Source organism: Petaurus breviceps, unplaced genomic scaffold (genome assembly GCF_028583685.1).
Source record: "Petaurus breviceps papuanus isolate PSGF00001 unplaced genomic scaffold, PetGlider_PUasm1.0 189, whole genome shotgun sequence".
NCBI classification, from domain to species: Eukaryota; Metazoa; Chordata; class Mammalia; order Diprotodontia; family Petauridae; genus Petaurus; species Petaurus breviceps.
The window spans coordinates 11,880,553-11,907,804 of record NW_027185809.1 but is presented as its reverse complement, the minus strand read 5'-3'; the positions used below and the strand labels follow the sequence as shown (position 1 = coordinate 11,907,804).

The 27,252-nt window shown below is 39.5% G+C and overlaps 1 pseudogene; it reads right to left on the bottom strand.

Annotated features, from left to right (window-relative positions):
- Positions 1-8,165: 8,165 nt before the first annotated feature.
- Positions 8,166-23,961, bottom strand: LOC138164137 (histone-binding protein RBBP4-like; annotated as a pseudogene).
- Between the last annotated feature and the right edge of the window lie 3,291 nt (positions 23,962-27,252).

Below are 27,252 nucleotides of genomic sequence, written 5' to 3'. Positions count from 1 at the left end.
ATACCCAGAAATGACTGGCTATGTAACCTTGAGCAAGTTACTTAACCCCAATTGCTTTAAAAAAAATAACCTAACTCAAATGGCAAAAGAGGCTCAAAAAGCCAATAAGGAGAAGAATTCCTTAAAAAGCTGAATTTGCCAGATGGAAAAAGAATCTCAAAAGCTCACTGAAGAGAATCATTCTTTCAGAATTAGATTACAGCAAATGGAAGCTTATGACTTTATGAGAAATCAAGATACTATAAAACAGATCCAAAGAAATGAAAGAAAATAGAAGGCAATGTGAAATATCTCATTGGAAAAATCACTGACCTGGAAAATAGATCCAGGAGAGATAATTTAAAAATTATTGAACTACTTGAAAGCCATGATCAAAAAAAACAAAGAACCTAGAAATCATCTTTCAAGAAATTCTCAAGGAAAATTGTCCTAATGTTTTAGAACCAGAGGGCAAAATGGAGGTTGAAAGAATCCACCAATCACCTCCTGAAAAAGATCCCAAAAAGAAAACTCCTAGGAATATTATAGCCAGGTTCCAGAGTTTCCAAATGAAGGAGAGAATATTACAAACAGCCAGGAAGAAACAATTTGAATATTGTAGAAACACAATCAGGATAAAACAGGATCTGGCAGCTTCTACATTGAGAGATCAAAGGGCTTGGAATATGATATTCTGGAGGGCAAAGGAGCTGGGATTAAAACCAAGAGTCACCTACCCAGCAAAACTGAGTATCACGTTTCAGGGGAAAATATGGTCATTCAATGAAATAGAGGACTTTAAAGCATTCTTGATGAAAAAACCAGAGTTGAATAGAAAATCTGACATTCAGATACAAGAAGCAAGAGAAGCATGAGAAGGTGAACAGGGAAAAGAAATCATAAGGAACTTATCAAAGTCAAACTATTTACATTCCTATATGGGAAAATGATAATTATAACTTATGAAACTTTTTTCAGTATGAGAATAATTGAAGGGAACATAAATGTGTGTGTGTATATATATGTATGTATACATACATGCATATGTCTATATAGGAGGCTATATGGGTGTATGAATACATATGTCAGTGTGTGTATAAGTACAGGTATACATAGACAGAGGGCAAAGGACCAGTTGAATAAGAAGGGATGATACTTAAAAGGTGAAATTGAGAGGTGAGAGAGAAATATAATGAGAGCAGATAGGGAGAGACAGAATGGGGTAAATTATCCCATATAGAAGTGCAAGGGGAAAACTGTTACAATGGAGGGGAAGAACAGGAAGGCAAAAGGGAATGGGTCAACCTTACTCTCATTGAATTTGGCTTAGGGAGGGAATGTCATACACACTAAATAGGATATCTCACTCTACAGGAGAGTAGGGGGGAATGGGATGAGAGGGGAGATGATAGAGGGGAGGGGCGGTGGGGGGGGAGGAAAGTTGGAAGCACACACTTTTGAAAAGGGACAGGGTAAAAGTAGAGTATAGAACAAGTGGGGGTCAAGATAGTATGGAGGGAAATATAGTCAATCTTTCATAATTTCCACTATGGAAATGTTTTGTGTAGCTATACATGCACAACCTGTATTGAATTGCTTATCTTCCCAGTTAGGGTGGGTGACAAGGGAGGAAGGGAAAGAATCTGGAACTCAAAGTTTTAAAATAAAATGTTTTAAAATATATATTACTATTATTATTTTTACATGCAACTGGGAAATGAGATAAACAGGCACTGGGGTAGAGCTCCATCTTGCCCTACTGGAAAGTTGGAGGGGGAATGGGGCAAGGATATTGGAGAGAGCAGATTGGGGGAGGGGGGATATACAGTGGGATTGCTGTTTTGGGGTGGTGGGTAGGGGAAAGATGGGGAGAAAATTGTAACTCAAAATCTTGTGGAAATGAATGATGTAGACTAAAAATAAACATAAAATTTAATTTAATAAAATGGGGATAATAATAGTATCAACCTCCAGGGTTGTTGTGAGTCTTAAGAGAGATAAAATTTGCCAAAAAAAAAAAAAGTGCTTAGCACAGTGACTGGCACATAATAAGTATACTTAAATTCTTATTCAACTCCCTCCCCCACCTCCCTTACTGTAGTTGATACCTACTCATTTGGTGCCAGGCAATTCTACCACAACAGCAGACATGAAAACTCTCCCAGAACATATCCTTCTTCTTTTACCCCTCCACCTATGATCAGGAAACCAACTTTACATTAAAGGAGGTCCAATTTGAACCCACTGCCATAATATATACAGAGTTTTTTGCTTACCATATAATCTTTTTTTCTTCTATTTTTTTATTTTTCTAAAACTTAAATACACAAAAAGAAAAGAAAAAGAAACTTCATAAAGTTAAATACAAAATAGGAAAAAAAAACAAGTTATGTGCACAGTAGAATGTAAGAGAGGATTCAAAATATATAGCAAATTTCCATTTCAAGAAAACCTATCTAATAAATACTATGGGTTGTGTTGAGAGCTATGCATCTTTTCTTTCTTGTAAGTTTTCTTTTGTTCTCTGCTGTACACTTTTTATTTTTTATTTTTTACCCCTCCCTCCCCACTCTACCAGGAGGCTACAGTTAAGCATGGATATATTTATATAGAAATATATACATATATGTACACATATGTGGATATGTACATACATATATAAACATATGCTTTCCCTAACAAATTCTACTCCTGACCTTTATTTTATGTTTGTGTGCATCTCTTATTTCCTACCCGGGTTCCTTTATTTCACTTCTACTGGCTACCTTGCTCTCCTATTATTTAACCTACTGCCCTTCCCCCCCCCCCCCAAGGATCCCTCCCTTACCCTCCTATTCCTATTCATCTAAACACCCTTCTATATCCCCCTTTAACCAATTCCCTCACCCTCCCCTCCAGGGATTGCTCCCTTATCCTCTTCCCCCCATCCACTTCGCATTTTATTTCTTTCTGAATTCAGAAGACTTTTATAACCTTCTAGATATATATGTATTGTTCCCTCTTGAACCCATTCCTGATGAAAGTAGGTTTCCAGAACTACCAGCCCTCATCCCCCATCTAATTCTTCTGTGTTGGTTCTTTTACCATATAATCCTCAGGCAGCTAGTACTGTTGAATGGGATCTTGAAGTAATTAGTTTGTCTCTGAGCCCCTGACTCTCTTGGTTGGGTGTCTCACCTCCCCAAGGGTATGTTCTTAATTTAACACAACTCTTCCCAGAAAGGAAGAAGACTCTCTATCCAGTAGTTTCTTGGTTCCAACCTCCAGGAAGATCTACCTGACATTGTAAATGTTATGGGTGATCTCTCAAGTCCTTTGTTCTACTCCATGCTAGGGGTCATCTGAGCTTCATGGTCCCTATTCCCTCAAGGGGCTCCATATATCCTGGGAAGTAACTCAGGTCCTCCTCAATTGGCAAGTCTCTTCCCTAGGATGATTCAGACAAGTCCTTCCTAGAGAGGGCTTAGAAAACCATGGGGTGGAATTATTGGGGGGTGCCCACTTTTTAATGATATGGGGAAGATGAAACTATCTCTGCATAATTATTATAATTGTGAATTTATGTGGAAGAAAGGAGATTCCCTTAGCCCATTTTGTGGCAATCCTGAGTCCCTGGATCAAGGTAAGGGATAGTCATTACTCAGCCCTTACAGAAGGAAGGGACAGTACTTCAGCAGAGGTCTCTAAAGGGACAAAGATTTGATGTCATGATGGAACCCCCAGGAAGAAGGGGAATATTGAGTGGGTGGTGGTCCAAGGAGAACCTCAGCATGCTCCTGATAGAGGCTGCATGCCAGAGGCTCATGGCTAAAGTGACTAATAAGTTGGTATTATTATAGATGACCCCAATGCAAGATGAATGACTAACTGTGCTCAAAGTGATCCTGATGTTCTGGAATTGTTCTTGCTCATTATTACCACCTTAAAGCTCGAGAGGAAATCTATGATTCTCCTGGATATGTCATCATCTATGTTCTGCCTTCATGTTCCCGATGCTGCTATAACTCATTGTTACCGCCCTGTGTAAGGAGACCCCCTGTGACCCAAAGAGATTTGGCAGCATTTACAGGATGAACCAGACTATTGAAATCTGAGACTCTGTTCTTCCAAAGGAAAAGCCGAGGCTTTTGTTTTCCACATTTTTTCTTCTCCTGTTATGGTGATGTCTTGAAAGGGAGATGTAATTTTTTTATTTTGTTCTTTTTCTCTTTAATACTTCTTAAGAGGACTATGATGATTGTCTGCTCTCCCTCTGTCCACAGAGAGAATCACAGCCTTATCTGAAGGTGCTCTGCCTATAAAGGAATTTAAATTGTGATAGCTGAAACCTAGCAAAGGTTTAGGGACTAGATTTTTTTCTTCTGGACCATGCCTTAAATCCAAATCACTCTGGCTCTCATTGATTGGCCAGCAATAGGTGCCAGCCCAAGCCTCCCTGGTCATTGTTTGGATTCAGATGGCTCAGAGTGAGCATAAATAGCACTATTGCTTCTGTTTTGGTCAGAAACCCTGAGGGCCTTCCCCTCCCAGACTGATTATATTTTTTTGACTAGGTAAATGAGGCCATTCTTTGCCTCATTTTTACCCAGCCTAATCATTGAATAGGTGTTGCCTCAGAAAAGTTGAGATCTGGGAAAAACCTTAGCTCAAAAAGGCCAAGGCCTTCCACTACATCCATATTATATCTCCAGTCATCCTGATCTGTATCTTGCCACTAGAACCAGATGGCTCCAGAGGAGAAAGGGAGGCTAGTGACTTTGCATAACCCTCCCTCACTTAATCCAATTCTCCTTCAAACCTGATGTCATGGTCTTCTTCAAGAATGAAGGACAAAAAGATAATGGCTGTCTAGGAAAGATCTGAAAAGAATTTAAATGGTGAAAGACCTTCTAGAAAATCCTTAGGACCTTGCTACTATGGGGTGGTGTGTCATAGGACTAATATTTAACCCATGGTTTCCTTTTCCTCCTTCCCAACCTTTCTCTTTACTTTCCAGGAAGTCGTTTTCCCTGAAATAATATAAATCTGTTTTCTGGCATGTGTTTGGTACCAGGCTCCCTTAAAATAGCTTCTTAGTCACCTTAAGGGCTTTCCAGACTTGGAACCACACAACTTACCATATCCTGCCCTGATGACTAAATATTATTCCATAAAGAGATGAGGAAAGTCATATATACCAAATATACTTGCTGATATCCTTTCTACGCTATAGTGAAGTAACCCTTCATGTTAACTTTTTAATGAGCCATGAATGTCTGATTTCATCTTAACACTGAACCTGAACTAACAGGGGTGTCATTCCCACCCCTAATAGACAGATCCTTTCTCTGAACTCTTTGTAATCTGGTCACTAAAGTACATGTCAGACTGTGAAACTGTCCATTATTGGAAATTATAAGACTGACTGGTCATTTTCCCCTCAGAGTTCCCACCATTTCCAAAACAGCAGCCAGATGCTTTTTGTGGGTAATAATGAAGTTCCCCCATTGTCTCTTTTGAAGAATGAAATTATCATTAATATATATTAAGAAGTTATTATTTACTCTGATTTGAGGAGAGACAGAGACAGAAACAGAAAGACACCAAGACACAGAGAGAAAGCAGAACACACACACACACACAGAATTCCAACAGATGTCCAGATAATTGAAGTTTCCCATTTTTACTCTATCATGGTTCCATTTCAATGTTGTAATCTGTTCCCTAAATTTTGTCATCTCTTCTCTTTTTTTGTAAATGTAGTCTGTAGGTTGGTCTTGTTTTCAGATTCTTTGTCCTCTTTGGGTTTTAGTGACATTTCTTTCCTTTTTCTTCTACCTCTGTTTTTTCTCAGTCTCTGTTGGATTATATTATACTTTCATATCATATATCCTATCCTATCCTATCACGTCACATCACATCACCTCACCTCACATCACATCATTATATTGTATTGTATTGTATTATGTCTATATTACACCTCCTAAGTCTGTTTGCCCTAAAACTCTGTCCTAGGGCCCCTCCTACACTCCATCTACACTCTCTTTTTTTCTTGGTTACCTCATTAGCTCTCAAAGGCTTAATTATCATGTCTATGCAGAAGACTAGATATCTAGTACTAACCTCTTTTCCAGGCTTCAGCCTTGCATCAGTAACTGCCTATTAGTCATTTCAACCTGTATGTCTGTAATGGGAATGCAAATTTGGAAGATCTTCCCTGCCCCTAGGCTAAAGTGCACCTGAAGCCTGGGGTGGGAGGCTTGTTTTTCAGTAGATACTTCTTGATTGGCCAGTGAGTCAATAAGGTTGTTACATTCTCTGAGCCAGGAGAAGGCTATATAAGCTCTGATGTGTAGCTTTGTTTTGGGACTCACTTTGAGAAGTGTTCTGTGATTTGATCTGAATTCTGGGAAGCCGTTGTTGAGAGTCCCCCGGCTTTGAAAAACCCAGATGTGGAAAACCAGATGTTGACTGGGTATGGATGTAATGGTTGGACAGTTTGGAAATCTGTCTACTTGATCTGTTTCTGTCTTGATAATTCTGCCTGTATGCTTTGAAGTTCGGGGTGCTGACCTTTTTCCCCTGAACAAGGTAAAAGATATATGTCTGACTGATTAAAGTAAGCTTGTTAACCCATTTTGAGTTGCTTTCCTTTAACAAAGCAGATCCAAGAACCTGTATGGGCAGCAAACCCTGAGGACGCGCTTGGGGTGCTTGCCACTACAATGTCCCAGAAACATCTCAGATTTAGCATGCATTTTTTTTAACGAGTCATCATCTCCTCCCCAGTCTCTCAGTTAAGCCTTCTAATATTTTTTAATGTAGAAAAACACTGGGTAATCTTTTTTTTTAATGTAGAAAAGCAATTTATTTCATCATAAGCATTTACGGTTAGTCATGGACAGTAATAGGCTGCTGGTTGGACAAATTATCCCAAAGAACATTGTATAAAATGAATGGTCAAGGACTAAGTTCATTTGTGTGGGGTTTGTTGAAAAAAAAATTTTTTTAAAGGAAGAAAAGAAGTCATCCAGAATTAATTTTTTAAATTTTATTTTTAATTTATGGAATAAAATAAGCATCTCCATAACATGGTACAAGAAAAAAAGATGATTGCACATGAAAATGCAAATCTACTATGCACAATTTGCTATGTCTTTCAAATATACAACACAATTGTCACGTGACTGCCTTTTTTCCCTTCCTTCGCCTTCTCCACCCTAGAGACCCAAATAGGTATATATATGTAAATATATAAGTATATATATAAATATATATTTATATATAAGTATATATACATAAATATATATTTATATATAAGTATATATATTTATTTATCAGTTCTTTCTTTCTACATATACCCTTCATAGTTAATTTTAAAGAATTAATTTTAAAAGCACATATCAGCTAGCAATTGATCTTTTCAGATTACTGGGCAGTCTCCCAGTGCTACATCTAACAGGTAAAAACATATGCCTTCTTTGTAACCTGGTGGTCCCTAGATGAAAAAATCACAGAAAAGAAAGAAATAATATGAAAACATAGTTAAAGAAATTTACTAGAGAGCAAAACTATATGAAAAAGTGAATACAGATATTTTACAGGTACAGGTACAACATATCACATGATTGTCTGTCCCCCACCAGAGAAGTGGCAGAGGAGAGTAAACAGTTACTAGGGAAGAAAAAAAAGTTAAATAAAACAAAAAAAATTTTTAATAAGAAATTTTGACTGGTTACATAACAAACCAGGAAGGGCAGACCAGTCTACAACAGGGATGATCTGTATCCTAGAAGGTTATTCATGCCAATTTTAGTCTTTGAATCTCTATAAACAGTTCAGACATATTGCTCCTCACTTGGATATAAATCCCACCCCATCCTAATTTTACTTAAATTAGCCTGAAAAACTTGCAGTTATTGCATAGGAAGAAAAATAAAACACTCATGGTCCATTTCCTGTGGCTAAATCAGATTTTAGGGCTTGTATTTGCTCATAAGAAGTCCTTGGAAAAAAATTAAATATAGGTCTATGGCTCTGCTGAGTCAAGTCCCCATAATAAATAGTCAGAAATCATTCACTGTCTGGGTTAACAGGTCCCTATAGAAGAATGTCTGGACAAAAACAAGTATCTTAAAACCAGTGTTAAATAAATCTCAGGTTGGGAAGAAAGGGAAAGGTAAAAATCAACACCAGTATAGACATGTCTAGGACCCCTGTCCCTCTGGATCCACATTTCCTTCAGGGTCTTCATCATTGTATATGTGTCAGCTATGACAATGTTTTCCAAGGTTTTTCAGCAATGCTTTCATCAGTCTGCACAGAAACAGAATTATCTGGACAGAGGCAATAAAAGCTCTGGCCAAGACCACAAAGTCTGTCATTGGAAGAGCCATCTGCCAGACTTGCATAGTATTGTCTTCTGATACAGAAAAATAACCTAAGATTCATTGAGATTCCAGGAGAAATCAGAGACCTTGGCAATATGACCACTATAAATAAAGAACAATTGCGGTGGCCATCTTCTGTATCTTCAGGGGACTACTCCTCTCCAATTTTACTCAAGTCCCAGACATTTAGCTTGTGTTCAGTGCCCCTGGAGGTCAAGATAGTTTCATTGTGAGGAGACCCTTGACCCTGGAATATTTCATCCTTATGTGACTCAAAGGAATGTAAATTCAGTTTTAGAATTCCAAGATCCCACAATGCAATTGTTGTATCAGCTGATCCCACATGGCAAGAATGAACTCACTATAAGGATCGAAAGAGAGACAATTTACTTCAGCAGTGTAGGCATCCACTGAGTGGCTTGGTTTAGAAGTATTGTTTGACCATGTGTCTCAGATCTTAAACTTCTGATCATCAGTAACTGCTCCAAAGAGAGATTTATGGAGCAGGTGCCATGAAAGAAACCTCTTTGACTACTGCTGTGTGTCCTGGTCTTTGCGTACACTACTTTCCCTTCCTTTGGAACTGCACTGATGTCCCACAAGCAGCTGGTATGATCATCTGATGCACTAGGCAAATGCCTACTGAGATTTGGGTTCCATGATAGCCCATAACCCTCTTTTTGATTTCCACAGAGACACAAATCTGGGTTACACTCCCCAGAATGGTCTGGTTTTGAAAGTAGCTTGGTGTAGTTGAAAACAAGTACACCACTGAAAAGAGTCCTTGCTGCAATGATGCAAGGATTCTGGAGCATATAACGGGTGCTATTCACTTCTCTTTCATGATTAATTTTGATTTCTCTTTCAATTTTCTCACTAACTGAGCCAAACCTACAGATTCTCCTTTCTTGATGTCATAGGAAGAGGCATCAAACGGAGCATCATCACTGTGGACCTGCTCACTGGCTATCATAAGATGGTTCTGTTCATCTCGTGTGTGTGTGTGCCCAGGACAAGTCGATGAAAGCTGAAATCTTTCCCTTCAGGTCTGATTCAATGTGAAAGCCACTGTGCAGTCAGGCTGGGCTACTCTGGGGTATGGGTCACCACTAAATCATAGGGAAAAGGAGGATTTCATCCACATTTTATGCTTCTCATTGATTACTCATTCTTCTACAGCACCATCAAAGCTGCTCCTTTGTGGCCAAGGTGGGCAAAGAAGCTGATGGGTGTATTGGCAGATGGAATGATGGGTGGAGAGCCTGGGGGCTCCTGGGGCTGTGGCCCACTATCTAGTCTTCTAGGTACCTAACCTTGGCATCATCTTTTACTCCTCGTTCTCCTTCACCTCATATATCCAATCAGTTGTCAAATCCTGTTGTTTTCTTTTTTTAACCTCTGCAATAGCTCTTAGATCTGTTCTTTTAATTCTATTCACACAAGCACCACCTTAGTTCAAGCCCTCATCATCTTAACCTAGACTATTGTAACAGCCTCCTAATTGGTCTTCCTGCCTTAACCCTTTCCCTCAACCTAATCTATCCTCCACAGAGCTCTCAAAACAATTTTCCCTAAATGCAGAGCTTATCACGTCACTCCCCTACTCAATAAACTTAAGTGGTTCCTTATTGCTTCTAGGGTAAAAAGTAAAATCCTCTGGTTCTTAAAGTCCTTTACAAGTTGGCCTTCTGACTTTTTATCTTTCCAGCCTCATTATATTCTACTTCTATTATCTTGTATTCAGTAGTCCCACTAAACTGGCCTTCTCTCTGTTCCTCATACACAGCACTTGGCCTCTTGATCCTGTGATTTTGTACTGGCTCACACCCATGCCAAAAATGCACTCCCTCTTCTTCCCTGCCCTATAAAATCACTTCTTTCAAAATGGAACTCAAAAACCACCAAACACAATCCCCCTTCACCTGCTGGGATCTTGTCTCAAATAAATATATTGTATTTAAGTACCTTGTATTTGCTTTGCATTTTTCCATATATATACTTATATGTGTACAAGTTGATATAATATAAGCTCACTGAGAAGAGGGACTGTTTAATTTTTATCTTTGTATTATCAGTACCTAGCACAGTGACTGGCCTATAGGTGTGTAATAAATGTTTATTGAAGGATTGATTGACAATGTCACTTCTTTTCTATCACTTTTGATTTTCACCTAAATTTCTACCACTGAGAAAGGCAATATGGTATAATGGTTGCATCATTGCATTTGATGCAATCCTTGCATCAAAGCCAGGAAGCCAAGAGTTCAAGATCTACCTTGAATATACCCTCTTTTATCCTGTGACAATTGTAAGTAATCCTGTCCAGCTTCAGTAACTTCACACTTGAACTATGGAAATAGCCTTTTGGTCTGTCTCTCTGCCCCACTCTAGTCCATCTTCTATTTAGCTGTCAAAGTTATCTTTCTAAATCTGAAATCTGACAGTGTAGTGCTATTAAATCTCAATAGCTCCCCATTACCTCTGGGATTAAATGTAAAATCTTCTCTTTAACTTTTGAGACCTTTCACAGTCGATCCCCTTCCTAACTTTCCAGGCTTCTTACACATTAAGATCCAATGATACTAATCTATTGATTGTTCCTCAAACATAACACTCTATTGCCAAACTCTGCACTTTCACCAGATGCTGTTCTTGCTTATAATGTTCTCATTTCTCACCAGTTGTCGTTCACTTGTTTCAATTGTGTCATGACCCCATCTGGGTTTTGCTTGGCAAAGATATTGGAGTGGCTTGCCTCTTCTTTCTCCAGCTCATTTTACAGATGAAGAAACTGAGAAAAACAGGATTAAAAAAACTTGCCCAGAGTCACACAGTAAGTGTCTGAAGTTGGATTTGAACTCAGGGCCTCCTGACTCCAAGCCTGGCATTCTATAGCTGCCCTTATTCTTAATAATGCTTCCTGGCTTTCCTGGTTTCCTGTAAGTCAGCCAAAATCTAATAAAAATTCTACAAGAAGCCTTTTCTGATCAGTTTGAATACGAATGTCTTCCCTCTGAGATTATCTCTATTTTTTATCCTATATCTATTTTGTATATACATCCATTTTTTTCTTCTTGTCTCCCTCTTATTATGTGAGTTCCCTGATGCCAGACACTGTGCCTTTTTCTTTGTATCCCGAGTGCTAAGCACAGAGCTTGGTACATATTAAACTCTTAATGTATTCTCATTGGTTGACCAAATCACAGAGACAAGTGTAAAGCCAAACATGAGCAGCTTTCCAGAGGACTGCTGTTGTGAACAGCTTTAAGATTCTGATCACATAGCATAGTGAACTCTATTTATTTATTCAGCAGTAAACTAAAGCAAAACATTCACAAAAACTAAGTACATCATTCACAATGTCATAACAACAATTTATCACTAGAGTGGCCTCATAGTTTTCACCAAAGTGGCCACATAGTTTCAAACAAAAGATATCGTTCACTAAGTCTTTAACTCAATCATCCTTTTTTTTTTTTTTTGCTTTTTGGAGGGCAATTGGGGTTAAGTGACTTGCCCAAGGTCACACAGCTAGTTTTGTTTGTGTGTGTGTTAAGTCTAAGGCTGAATTTGAACTCAGGTACTCCTGACTCTAGGGCCAGTGCTCTATTCACTGTGCTGCCTAGCCGCCCCCAACCTCAATCATCCTTAAGAAGCAAGCCTCCTTAAGGGACACAGAGTACAAAGGTCAATGTTCTCCACCCCTAGGTCACATTGCCTCAATCTTGCAGTCAAAAAGCCTTCTTTCTTCTTGATTAGAGATTAGTTTCCAATTATCCTTAACCCAATCATCCTTAAGAGGTACAAGGTACAGAGTACAAAGTTCTCCCACCCCTAGGCCACAGTAAATTATGATCTCAGTCAGCACTAAGTACCCAAGTTGAGGTCTTTTCATCTTGACTCGAGATTGGCTCTCAGATTCCATGGTTCCTCTTCCATGATCCCAGCTCCTGCCTGAATCTACCCAACTGTCACCTGGATTCAAAGGTAGGAAGTTCTCGGCTCTTCATTCAGCTCCTTGTCCAATTCCTTATCCAGTTCCCATTCCATATTGAGGCTCACAGTGTCCAGTCCACCTCAAGTTCTTCACAGTTTCTGTGAAGTCAAAGCTTAACAGAGCCAAAATAACATTCATTCACATTGCCAGTGCCATCATCAATTCACTTTCTGCCTGCGAAATCAACACAGACCCACAAACAAAGTCTGAGAACTCACCACAAATTGTCAGTAAAGTCCCAGGACCTCTGAAATTCTCCAGGACCTTTATAAACAGATAACAGGAAAATCCTCTTTCAGGGCTTCCAGTAAGGTCCCAGGGCATCTGTACAAAGTATTACAAACACAAATCAACACAGACAGAACAGAAAAACAGAGTGCCAGGATACCATGAGTTTTCTCCTTCTCAACTCTGCCACCACAAGTGTTCCCTTCTGCTCTCTCCCAGCTTGTGCTCAGCTTTTCATCTGGTCATTAGCACCTCCCTGTTCTGTCTACCTCTTACATCCTTCCTGTTCCTGTCTTTGGCAAGTTGCTCCCACTGTAGTTTTCACAAGTTCTGTTTCTTAACAAAGACTTGATATAATTACAGGCAAGGCTCAACTAAAACAAGGAGCTAACTATTTGTTTGCTTGCCATTACAACAAGAAGAACAGAATGACTAAATTTTCTAGTCATAGAATGTGAAATTAACAGTTGATTAGGGACCTAACCTTCATAGTATTGTGATAATGTTCTTCCCTTTGCATTTGGGTGAGCCTGTGGAAATTCCTTCAGCAGAAACCATAAATAAGGTAAGGTAGCCTAAAAGTAAAAGTCCTTAAGGTAAAGCCATGGGCAGGATTCAGTGCTATAGAAACAACAGAATTTCAAACTTAGTCAACAAGATAAATTAGCTAAAAATGGGAAGCTACCAGATAGTGAAAGCCTTTCTTTCTCCCATGTAAATCCCCTACCTCAACATGGTAGCCTTAGTAGGATCAGCCTCATTCACTCTAATGTTGTAGGGTCTCTGGCTCTCCCTTCTGTGTAGTAATATCTCATGAGACCTCCTCAGATGAGGCCTTATTTCATGCCACTTGCCCTGGATTCAGGTGTGGTGATTGCCTCAGGTTGTCCCTTAGTTATATCATACTCAGAATTCCCACTAAAGGAGGAAAGAACAGAAAATTGAGTGAGATAATTATGGCAGATGCTTTGTCTCTGTCTGAAGACTTTCTAAATAAAATTCTTACTTTCTTGTTCCTAAAATGGATCCTTCTATCTTTATAGAGCTATGTGGGGGTAGTGGATGGAGAATGGCTGGTGGAGTCAAGAAGACCTATTTTTAAGTCTTACTTCTGATACATACTGATTGTATAACTGCATAAGTCACTTGAACTCCAAGGGCCTTTGCACAAGCTTTCTAAGACTATAAATTCCAGAGCTGGTAAAACTCTATATTGGTAAAGAGATGGTAGAGAGAGTTTCTTCAATGGGAGTTTCCTATAACAATGAACACACATGTCTTAAACAAACAAAAAATCCTATAACAGTCATGAAGCTTAATTACAACAAACAATCTATAATTCCCAAATGCATATCACTTTTTTTCTAGCTCATAGAAGTTATAATCAGAAAGTACTTCAAAGATTATTGTTGATCATTTGGGGGTGGAGCCAAGATGGTAGAGAGAAGCCAGGAAGTTGCCTGAGTTCTCCCTAGTTTTCCTTGAAAACAACATTAAATCAAGCCTCTAAAAGAATTCTGGAGCAACAAAAAACACAAAAAGATGGAGTGAAACAATTTTCCAGCCCAAGATAACTTAGAAGGACTTCAGAAAATGTCTATCTCACTTGGGTAAAAGGGGAATACAGTCCAGTGCAAGTAGCTTCTGGGCAAGGAAGCAGGAGGCTCTTAGCCACAGCATAGATCATTCACAATGGCACAGCAGGGTAGCTATGAGATCTCCAGCCCCAGTGCAGCTAGCAAACTGCTAGCCCTGGAACCCAGTGAACAATAGGTGTGATGAGGCTAGGTGACCCTAGTGAAGTGGGCAAGTCATCAGCCCCAGAAGCCCTGGAAGAAATTCAGTGACCAGACCCTTGGCCCCCAGTGCAAGAAGCTTGGAACAGTGGCCCTTATACCATCTAGGATCAGAGCTCAACTTTTAAAAATGAGCAAAAAATAAAAACAAAAACAAAAAAGAGCCCTGACCTTAGAAAGCTACTATGGTGACAGCAAATATCCAAACACAAACTCAGAAGAGAACAAAAATGTCAAAATGCCTACATGTGAAGCCTCAAAGGAGAATATGAATTGGTCTTAAGCCAAAAAAGTCCTCTTGGAAGAACTCAAAAAAGATTTTAAAAAATTAATTAATAAATTTTTAGTTTTCAACATTCACTTCCACAAGATTTTTAGTTCCAAATTTTTCCCTACCTCTCACCTCTGCCTACCCCAAGATGACATGCATTCTGATTACCCCATCCCCCAAATTGCCCTCCCTTCTATCACCCTGCTCCCCCTTCTGTTATCTTCTTCCCTTCAGTTTTCCTATAGGGAAAGATAGTTTTGGTTTTTTTTTCTTATTGTTTGCTCATTTTCTCAGCCAATTACTTGACTTTTTAGCTCTTTGTTAAGGTGGGATTCTGCTTCCAATGTGGAGGGTGTACTGTCCCATGCTTCAGGGGTTTTTGTACAGCTGTTTTCAGAAACAGGCAGATTTCAGAAAAACCTGCAACATTTAACATGAATTGATGCTGAGTGAAGTGAGCAGAACCAGGAGAACATCATATGCAGTAACAACAACATTGTGTGATGATCAACTATGATTGACTTAGCTCTTCTCAGAAATACAGTGATCCAAAACAATTCCAAAAGACTCATGATATCCACATCCAGGGAATGAACTATGTAGACTCATTGCAGATTGAAGCATACTGTTTTCACTTTTTGTTTTGTTTTGTTTTTGTGGCTTTTCCCTTTTGTTCTGTTTTCTTCTTTCACAACATGACTAATATGGAAACATGTTTATATGATTGTACATGTATAACCTATATCAGATTGCTTGCTCTCTTGGGGAGGGGATGGTGGGAGGAAGGAAGAGAGAAAAAAGTTGAATCTCAAAATCTTATAAAAAATGAATGTTGAAAACTACCTTTACATGTAATTTGAAAAACTGAAATACCATTTGCTGACAGAGAGAGACAGAGAGAGAGATTCAGTGGTGTCTATCTCTCCATGATTCCATTTGAGATTTTCTTGGCAAAGATACTGGAGTACTTTGCAATTTCCTTCTCAAGCTTATTTTACAGATGAGGAAACTGAGGCAACCAGGGTTAAATGACTTGCTTAGGGTCATAGTAAATGTCTGAGGCCAGATTTGAGCTCATGAAGATGAGTCTTTCTGACTGCAGACCTGGGAATTTATCCACCAAACCACCTAACTGTCCCAATTCAGAGTTTAGGAAGTTCAATATCCTCATTTTGCAGGCAGAGGTATATAGAGTTTAAATGGCTTGTCCAAAATTTTGCAATGAGTCAGTAGTTAGAACCAGGATTTTCAGCAGACCTCTAACTCATGATGGAATGCTCTTTCTATCATACTCACTGTGTGAGATCAGACCCTTAAAGAGCTCATCACTATATTCAAAAGCTGGGTCTATATCCAAGACTTAATTATGCCAGTAGGATCCCATATCTCACCATGTTCTTATTGTAGTTCAACTCTAATCTCATCTAACCCAATAATCATTTATGATGCACCAGGAGCTGTGCTATGTACTGAGGATACAAGAAAAAAGCGAGAACCATCCCTACCTTCAAGGAACTTAGTTCCCACTGGGGAGATATGACATGCAAACAGATAATTTATATATACATACACACACACATACACACACATACAGATATATTATTGAAATATAGATATGTCTATATCAATATATAGTTTTTATACATACACAAATATGTCTGTGTATGTGTGTGTGTGTGTGTGTGTGTGTGTGTGTGTGTGTATGCAGCTAGGTAGTACAGTGGATGGAGTACCAGACCCGAAGTTAGGAAGATTCATCTTTGTGATTTAAAATCTGGCCTCAGACACTTACTAACTGTGTGACTCTGGGCAAGTCACTTAACCTTGTTTGCTCAGTTTCTTCATCTGTAAAATGAGTTGGAGAAGGAAATGTCAAATCCTTCTAGTATCTTTGCCAAGAAAACCCCAAATGGAGTCACAAAGAATCAGATATGATTGAATAACAACAAATATGTACATATATGTAATGGACACTGAGATATAACAGGACAGCTAGGCTAATTATAATTTGATAGGAGTGCTTATTAACTGGCTGGGACTGCCTCTCAGACCGAAAGACAGCATCGAGCTTTCTGTTAGACATAATTTTATAGACAATGTGATTGCTGGCAACAGAATATGTTTCTAAGGGGTTAGCATTGTTTCCATTGAGGCGAAGCTTTCTCAGTATTATTCCCATTGAAGCAAAGCATTCTCAGTATTATTCCTATTGAAACAAAGCCTTAGTATTATTTCTACTGAAGCGAAGCAAAGCCATAGTTACTTAGCAAAGCCTTGGATACAAACATAAACAGACCTGAATCCACGGGAATTTGTGGCATGTTTTAGCAACACAGGTGAAACATTTCTTTACTATTGGAGCCTATTAGGTGGTTTCCAAGGAACCCAGTAGGGGTCCCCTCTAGCAGATTTAGGGGAGCTCTAGTGTATAATTTCTGGTGGGCACTTCATATACACACATGCATATATATGTATAAAACACACATATATAATATATATATATATATAATACTCAGAGATACAGACAACAGTAATAGATAGTTTTACAAGATGATCCAAAAATATTAGTTCAGTTTAAAGATATTAAAGTTCAATGTATATATTATCCTAGTAATATCTACTAATTTATAGAGTATATTTATAATATATACTAATTATATGCTATATAATAATTGTGTATATGTGTATATACACAAATTACATATATATATATATACATAACATACATATATAATTGTATATGTATCTATCTATCATGTATGCACATACACACTAATTCGAAGAGTAAGTACGTACCAACAACTATGAGGATTAAGAAAAAGATTTTACATGAGAGAGGCACATGAGCTAGGGCTTAAAGGAAGCCAGAAATTCTAGGAGGTAGATGGAAGGATGGAGTGCATTTCAAGCATAGTGTACATTCTGTGCCAAGACCTGTATGTGGTAGATGGAGTGCCCTATTCAGGGAACAGCAAATAGGCCCATTTTGATAGACTGTTGAGTGTGTGAAGAAGGGTAATGTGCAGATAGGCTTAGAAAGATAGGCACTGGGGCAGTTAGGTGGCACAGTGAATAGAGACCAGCCCTGGAGTCAGGAGGACTTGAGTTCAAATGTGGCCTCACACACTTGATACACTTACTAGCTGTGTGGCCTTGGGTAAATCACTTAGCCCCAATTGCCTTACCTTCCCCCCTCCAAAAAAAGAAAGAAAGAAAGAAATAAATAAAGAAAGAAAGAAAGAAAGAAAGAAAGAAAGGAAGGAAGGAAGGAAGGAAGGAAGGAAGGAAGGAAGGAAGGAAGGAAGGAAGGAAGGAAGAAAGGAAGGAAGGAAGGAAGGAAGGAAGGAAGGAAGGAAGGAAGGAAGGAAGGAAGGAAGAAAGGAAGGAAGGAAGGAAGGAAGGAAGGAAGGAAGGAAGGAAGGAAGGAAGGAAGGAAGAAAGAAAGAAAGAAAGAAAGAAAGAAAGGAAGGAAGGAAGGAAGGAAGGAAGGAAGATAGGTACAGTCGCACTGTGAAGGATTTTAAATGCTAAGCTGAAGATTTTATATTTTCAAGTAGAAATAATGGGGAGCCATTGAAGTTTTTTGACATTACCATACTATTATTTTACACTATTTTTGTCAACAATGTGAAGGATAGATTGGTGAAGGGGGAGACAGGGAACAGGGAGGCCAGTTAGGAAGCTACTGCAATAGTCTAGGTGAGAAGTAATGAAGACTTGAACTATCATGGTGGATATGTGAATGGAGAATTGTGAAGATACCATTGACAAGACTCTACAACTAACTGGAAACTTTAATATACTTCAAGAACCACAAATGGGTAAAAACTATTACCTTGATTTCTCTAGCAAAATTGTTGACCTTGGGGTGGTGAAGGCAGGAAGTATTTATTAACTTTTTTCTTTTATTTTAAATTTTTAAGAAGTTTAAACTTAAATACAAAATAAAAAATAAACATATTATAAACTTAAAGTAAGAAAAGAAAAAAAGCATTGTCATGTGTATGGTAGAATGTAAGAGAGAATTCAAAATATTTAGCAATAAATTTCCATTTCAAGAAAGCCTACATAATAAATACTATGCATTATGTTTAGAGCTATACATCTTTTCTTTGCCTCTTTGTAAGTTTTCTTTTGTTCTCTGCTGTGTACTTTTTACTTTTCCCCCTTTCCTCCATCCCCCATACCCCTGAAGGCTACAATTAAGTACAGATATATTTATATATACATACATATACACACACACACATGCATACATACATACACATATTCACACAAAGATATAGATATATATATATGCATACATACACACATATACACCTACATACATACACTTACAGACACATAGATATGCTTAGATATCTAGAATCATACTCATATATAGAGATATATAGACATTTATATGCATCTGTGTAAGACTGTGCTATTCTTATTTTTCCTCTGTTTCTCTGAAGGTTGATAACCTTTTCCTTCATAAGTCTGATCTTTCCATATTTTTCCAAGCCCACGAACTAGTCATTTCCTGCTCCACAGCCATATTCCAACCTTATACTGTCTAGCTATTTTAGATAGTTCAAAGCAACATTGATGAGTATGGCTGACACCTAGTATAGTTTTTCTATTTTTCTTCTTTGATTTAATCTGTTTAACTTTGTCTGAGATTATGATTACTCCCTCTGCTCTTTTTTCCCTAACAACGGACTTTTATTTTATTTTTGGGCTTATCTCATATTTCCTATCTGTCCTGATTTCTCTACTTTACTTCTTCCAGTTACCTTGCCCTCCTATTACTTAATCTACCGCATCCCCCCAGGATCCCTTTCTTTGCCTTCTAATTCCTATTAGCTGAACACCCTTCTATGTCCTCTCCCCACCCCTTACCCTATCTCCTCCCTTCTAAAAATCCCTCCCTTATCCTTTCCCCCCTGCTTATCTCCTTAGCCTTTTATTTCTTTCTGAATTTAGCAGACTTTTGCATACACATATATATGTACCTATGTATGTATTGTTCATTATTAGATTTGCCATAGCAGGGAACAATCACTTCTCCATGCTACAGGAAATGTCCTCTTCTGTCCATTCAGATGCCTCATCTGGATCACTGGCAGGTTTTTGTTTTTTTTTTTGACCATTGGTTTCTGGTAAAGTCTAGTCAGGAGCTGGATTACATGGTGAATATGATTTTAGGAAAATCTACTTTTCTCTGTCTCCTGGCATCCTTATTAGTAGGCCAGCCCACAGCCAAGAACATGTGTTTTTAGCTAAATCTCTATTGGTTTATTAATGTTCAGTTTTTGCCAAGAATGCAGTTCTGATGTATTTTGTTTAATATATTTAAATCCAAATTGCTTTTCCTCTTTTCTACCTTAAAGTTCATGTAACATAAAAATATCAAAAAGACTAGGAAATGGGTAAATTAGCCTAGAGTTTCTTGTGGGGGGAGGGTGAAATTTGTTTTTTACACATATATCAGTTGTTTTAGAAGATACTAATGTGTGTGTGTGTGTGTGTGTGTGTGTGTGTGTGTGTGTGTGTATGTTATTCATGGTTTTAAACAAAAGTATGACCCGGGGAAGAATTGTGAAATTCCCTGCCTGTGGGAGCAAAGATAGTCCTATAGTTTCAGGGGTAAGAAGGCAGAGGAATAATTATATAATTTTGAAAGACAAGTAATGATCATAAACTGAGAGCTAGAAGGTATCTTCGAGGTCATCTACTCCAAATGCTTCACTAACAAATATTTTAAGTGACTTGTCCCAGGTCACATAGTGTTAGAATAAGTGTTAGAACCAAGGTTCTCTGCCATTAAAACCAATGCTCATGTCAACACATGATACCTCTTCATGGCTGCAACAATACTTGCGATCATTGAATATGAGAGATCAAACTGGAAGGGACTTTACCACCTACTTGCTTAACCTTCTCATTTTAAATTAATTGAAAAAAATGTCAGAAGCAATTTGTCCAAGGTCACACAGGTCATAAGTGGTAGATTCAGTGATAGATATGAACCCAGGTTCTTTGACCTCAAATCCAGCACCCTTTCTACTTACTGCACCATGTTGTTTCTACTAACACCCACCTCAGGTGGCTTATCTAATTTTGGTATGGTGGTGACTTGGTTTTTGAGACCTATAATAGTGGAAGAGGAGCTCTGGAAAGTTGCCTTGCCAAGCTGGAGAGGGTTCAAGAATGAGCCCATCAGCCCAGCAGAGCGCAGACAGAATCACCACTCCTAGAACTGATCCCTAAGTGATGAAGTATTTTTGGTCTTGACAAATTTTACAGTTCATCTCCTAAAATGTGAAAGAGAACCCACACAGATGAAATTCCAGATCTTTAGAAGTTCTGATATAAGTCATAGTGACAGCAAGAACAAAAGTTTGCACAACCGTGGCACGTGACGGTTTGTAAAATAAAATAAAACATTCATAAAATAAAACAAAACAGTTAATAAAATAAAATAAAATATTTCCTCACAATGACCTTGAAAGGTATTATAGATAAGACCCATTTTATAGATAAAGAAATTGTGATTCAGAGGAGCTAAATGATTTTCCTAAAATTGAAGTGGGCCTGGAAGCCAGGCCTTTCTGACTCCAAGCTCAGGAATCATTTTATTTCATCATATTCCTATAGATTAAAAATATGGTTAGTTACATTTTTGGAGGGAACTTTCCATGAAGTCTAGCAAGGAGAGAGCAAAGGTCTGAATTCCAGTCAAGAACAGAGGGCTTGGGGTGGCACAGTGAATAGAGCACCAACCTTGGAGTCAGGAGGACCGGACCTCAAATCCGGCCTCCTTGGGCAAGTCACTTAACTCTAATTGCCTTGCCTTTCCCCCTCCAAAAGAATAAGGGAAAAAGGGAGGCAGAGTTTTTTTCTCTCATAGGTATCTAATGTCTGGGTAAAACTGCCTTGGAATAGCTCTTGCATTTAGGGTTTGCTCATTATTTTTTTATATATACACATATATATTTGAATATTTGATTCTAAAACTTTCAATTCCAGATTCATTCCCTTCCTTCCTTGTCACCCACCCCTACTGGGAAGACAAGCAGTTCAGTATAGGTTATACATGTGTGGCTAAAGCAAAACAATAACATAGTGGATATATTGTAAAAGACTGACTATATTTCCCTCCCTCCTATCCCACCTCCCACTTGTTCTATTCTCTACTTTGATCCTGTCCGTTTTCAAAAGTGGGTGCTTCCAATTTCCCTCGCTCCCAGCCTGCCCTCCCTTCCATCATCCCCCCTCTCATCCCCCTCCCCCGTATTCTCCTGGAGGGTGAGATACCCTATTTAGTGTGTATTTCACTCCCTCCTCAAGCCAGATTCAATGGGAATAAGGTTGACCCATTCCCTTTTGCCTTCCTATTCTTCCTCTCCACTGTAACCATTTTCCCTTGCCTCTTCTCTATGAGATAGTTTACCCCAATCTGTCTCTTCCCATCTCCTCTCATCATATTCCTCTCACCTCTTAATTTCACCTTTTAAGTATCATCCATTCCTGTTAAACTGGTCCTGTGCCCTCTATCCATGCACACCTTTAAACATATATACACATTCATATATGTATTCATATGCCCATACCCACATACATATATATATATATATATATATGTATATATATTTATATTCCCTTCAACTACTGAGAAAAGTTTCATAAGTTGCAATGATTGTTTTTCCATGTAGGAATGTTAATAGTTCAACTTTGATAAATTCCTTGTGATTTCTTTTCCTGTTTACCTTCTCATGCTTCTCCTGCTTTCCATATCTGAATGTCAAACTTTCCACCCAACTCTGGTTTTTTCAGCAAGAATGCTTGAAAGTCCTCTATTCCACTGAATGACCACACCTTCCCCTGAAACATGATACTCAGTTTTGCTGGGTAGGTGACTCTTGGTTTTACTCCCAGCTCCTTTACCCTCCAGAATATCATATTCCAAGCCCTTCTATCCTTCAGTGTAGAAGTTGCCAGATCCTGGGTTATCCTGATTGTGTTTCCACAATATTCAAATTGTTTCTTCCTGACTGCTTGTAATATTCTCTCCTTAAACTGGGAATTCTGGAACCTGGCTATAATATTCCTAGGAGTTTTCTTTTTGGGATCTTTTTCAGGAGGTGATCGATGGATTCTTTCAACCTCTATTTTGCCCTCTGGTTCTAAAACATCAGGGCAGTTTTCTTTGAGAACTTCCTGGAGGATGATTTCTAGGTTCTTACTTTGGTCACGGCTCTCAGGCAGTCCAATAATTTTAAAATTATCTCTCCCGGATCTATTTTCCAGGTCAGTGGTTTTTCCCATGAGATATTTCACATTGCCTTCTATTCTTTCATTTGCTTGGATCTGTTTAAGAGCATGTTGATTTCTCATAAAGTCATTAGCTTCCATTTGCTCCAATCTAATTCTGAAGCAATGGTTCTCCTCATTGAGCTTTTGAGATTCTTTTTCCATCTGGAAAATTTGACTTTTTAAGGCATTCTACTCCTCATTGCCTTCTTGAGCCTCTTTTGCCATCTGAGCCAGTCTGTTTTTTAAGGTATTATTTTCCTCAGTCAGGCTGTTTATTCTCATTTCATAATTTTCTTGCATTGTTCTCATCTCTCTTCCCAATTCCTCCTCCACTTCTCTTATCTGCTTCTTAAGGTCCTCTATGGCCTGTAACCATCTTGTATTTTCCTTTGAAGCTTTTGGTGCAGGAGTTCTGACTTCACTGTTTTCCTCCAGTTCCATGCTTTCTTCCTTTTTGTCCCCAAAATAGGAGTGTAATGTTGGAATCTTCTGTCTGCTTTGTTTCCTTTGCCTGCTCATTTTGCCACTCAATTACTTGACTTTTGGGCTGTTTGCCACAGCAGAACCCCGCCACCAGACAGGGGAGCCTTCGTACCAAATGCTAAGGTTTTCTCAGCTACCAGAGGTATTAGATGGGTGCCCTCTCCGAGATCTCCACAAGCTCTGGAAATCTTGACACATACCCCAGGACCTCCACCCCAGACCGCAATCCAGATCCAAGCAGGTTAAAGCAAGAGTGATTACCCCTCAGACTGGTGCTTGGTTCCCCTTTACTCTGCAGGCCAGGAGCTGAAGCTGCCACGCGGCACTGGCTGGCTATGCTGGCATCTCAGCGGCTTCTTGCCCCGGGGCAAAAGCCATGCACTCCCACTTACTGGTCCCAAAGTCCAGACTGCACTGACCCCTTACCTCGTCCTTCACATCTGTGTGCTGATAAATATGGAAATTGCCACTGCTGCTCTTGATCTGGAGTCCCTCTGGCCGGTGGCTGGTCAGGCCTGCCCTGGGGCCAAAGCCTTGCATGGGGCTGGGCTCCCAGAGCGCTGCCCTGGCCAATTCCTGCTGGCCTGCTGGGCCGTCCTCAGCAGAAGGTCAGCTTCCCTGTGTCACCCTGTGTAGCAGCAAGCACCCCAAGCACGTCCTCAGGGTTTGCTGCTCACACAGGTTCTTGGATCTGCTTTGTTAAAGGAAAGCAACTCAAAATAGGTTAACAAGCTTACTTTAATCAGTCAGACATATATCGTTTACCTTGTTCAGGGGAAAAAAGTCAGCACCCCAAACTTCAAAGCATACAGGCAGAATTATCAAGACAGAAACAGATCAAGTAGACAGCTTTCCAAACTGTCCAACCATTACATCCATACCCAGTCAACATCTGGGTTTCCACATCTGGGTTTTTCAAAGCCGGGGGGGCCCTGGACAACGGCTTCCCAGAATACAGATCAAATCACAGAACACTTCTCAAAGTGAGCCCCCAAAACAAAACTACACATCAGGGCTTATATAGCCTTCTCCTGGCTCAGAGAATGTAACAACCTTATTGACCCACTGGCCAATCAAGAAGTATCTACTGAAAAACAAGCCTCCCACCCCAGGCTTCAGGTGCACTTTAGCCTAGGGGCAGGGAAGATCTTCCAAATTTGCATTCCCATTACACCCTGTGGGTTCTCCAGCTCCAAAGTTTGTTTAGAGTCCCCTTTTTACATGAATTAGGGAAGGTGGAAGCCGGAGCCCAGGGAGGTCATGCTTCTATTCCGCCATCTTGGCTCCGCCCCGGGTTTCTTCGTTTTTTTACCCAGTTCTAAACTCATAGACTGTTTCAGCAGTACAAGAATTTGTATAACTATGCTTTCCATCCTCTTTCTCCCCATATTATTATGTGACCAAGGCAACAAAACCAAATTTCCTAGGTTTTATTATCTTCTTCTCCAGACAAATATTAGCATAAGTAGTACCCCTCCCCCCCCTCTCCCTCTCTCTCTCTCACACACACACACACACACACACACACTCACAGCATCACAGAATATTAAAGGCATAAAAAAGTCTTTGAAGTCGTATAGTACAAGTCCTTATTTTACAGAAGGGGAAACTGAGGCCCAGAGATGCAAAATCTTATACCCAAGTCATACAATTAGTAAGTGGCAGATCTGGGACTGTACTCCAGTATCTCCTAAATCTAAGTCCAGAGGTATTTCTAGAGCATTAGTATATGCTCAAAACAGTGACACCTGTTTACTACAACCTATCTTATCTCTTATCCCATGGCAATGCGATTATTCTCAAATCCCCACTGCCTCAATGTCTTGCAGCAGACTTACTGACAGAAGGGCAGGCTGATCATACCACAGGATCATTCAATTCAGTTCAGTTCAATTCAACAAGCATTTAATAAGCATTTTCTATATACCAAGCACTGTCTTGGGTACCAGAGACAGGGACAATGACAAAAACTGTCCTTAAAACAATTGGCATTCTGCCAGGGGACTAGACCATGCACACAGATAGTGTATCTAAGATATGCATTTATAAAGTGCATACAAGGTGATTTCAGGCCTGTGGGGCAATAGCTATTAGATGAAACAGATTGGGTCTCTTGTAGGAGGTGGCATTTGAGTAGAACCAGGGTTGTACTTGTGTTGAAAACCCTGAGTAGAGCACCCATATCTGCTAAAACATCTTGTTTGTGTGTGAAAAACACATTCACCACCACTGCAACTAATTCTATGCTAATTTACCCATTTTCTACAGTCTTTTTGACAAATTTGCATCACATCAACTTGAAGGTGGAGGAGGGGAAAAGCAATGTGGATTCAAATATATTAACTAAGGGTAATGAGAAGGGAGAGCATTTTAGACATGGGAAACAGGCTATGCCAAGACACCAGTGTGGGAGATGGGCTGCCATAGCATGTAGGCCTAGAAGGGCCCTAGGAGGGCTTTTAACCCAGCCTCCTTTTGTACAGAAGACAAAAGAGCTCCAAAGCTGTTTCCTGCTCCTACTCTTCAACCTCCACACTCTGCATGAGGGCATTTTCTACTTACATCTCCCTGGTTTTCCAGTGAGTTCACAGTTAATTTTTGGTGCAAAAGTGAAAGACTTTCTAAATTAAGGTTAATGTGTTTCTGGTGAATGAACCTGTAATTCAGAATGAATAAATAAGTGATTGACTGTTATTTGGGGGCATGAGGGTGAAGTCAGAAGAGTTAGAAGCACAGCCAGGAGGGGAATAAAATACGGTCAGCCTAGAAAGTATAAAGATTGTCTAGGATAGAGGTGGGGAATCTGAGGCTTCGAGGCCATATATGGCTCTCTAGGTCCTGAAGTGTGGCCCTCTGATTGAATCCAAACTTCACAGAACAAATCCCCTTAATAAAAGGGTTTGTTCTATAAAACTTGGACCAGTCAAAAAGCCTCACCAAGGACCTAGAAGGCCACATATGGCCTGAAGGTTGCACGTTCCCCACCCCTGGTCTAGGAAGAAAAGGCTCCAGGCTCTGAGGAAAGTTCCCTCTACGAGAAGGCAGCTGAATCATGGCGCCAAAGTCCACAGAGTCAGAAGCAGAACCAGAAGGAGAATGAAGCATGGCTATCCTGGGTCTGTCCCTAAAATGTAGGCCCTGGAAGGAAGTCTCCAGTGGGAGAAGGGAGCCACTGGAAGGACGCTCCAGGGTGAGAAGGTCCCAGGTTCTGAGTCATGAAATAATAGTCTGAAAAAATTAAAGTTGTGAGTCACCCAAATGTCAATGAGAATGTACATGATGGGTATGGGTAGACTGCAATGCCTTACCAGTCAAGAAAATACAAGAGAAATAGCATAAAGAATATCATTAGAGAAACGTACTACCAGAAAGAGAGTGAGCTGGTCATGAAACCGGACCGAGGGAGAGCCCACGACTAGCTCCCAAGCTTTTTTGGTATCCATAGAATATCATAGGATAGGCCCAGGCAGCTTAAGTGACTTACCCACAGTTCGAAACTTCTGTTTAAGGAGGAGGTGGAGGCTAATTACCCTCTTTGTTCTCCACTGGACTTTATTAAAGTCCTGCACTAAGTACTTTGCCTCTTCCCTGCCCCCCTCCTTTCCCCCTGAGTTTTCAACCTCCTTTTGTAACATGATCTTTCTCTATTAGATTGCAAGCTTTCTTGAGGGCAGGAGCCTTGAATTGCATCTGTATCCCTAGTGCTTAGCACAATGCCTGGCACATAGTAGGCACTAAATAAATGTTTATTGACTGACGATTATGCAGATAAAAATAACAGTGCTCAGATTCTAACCGAGGATCTCTAACTTTAAAAACAGTGTACTGTGC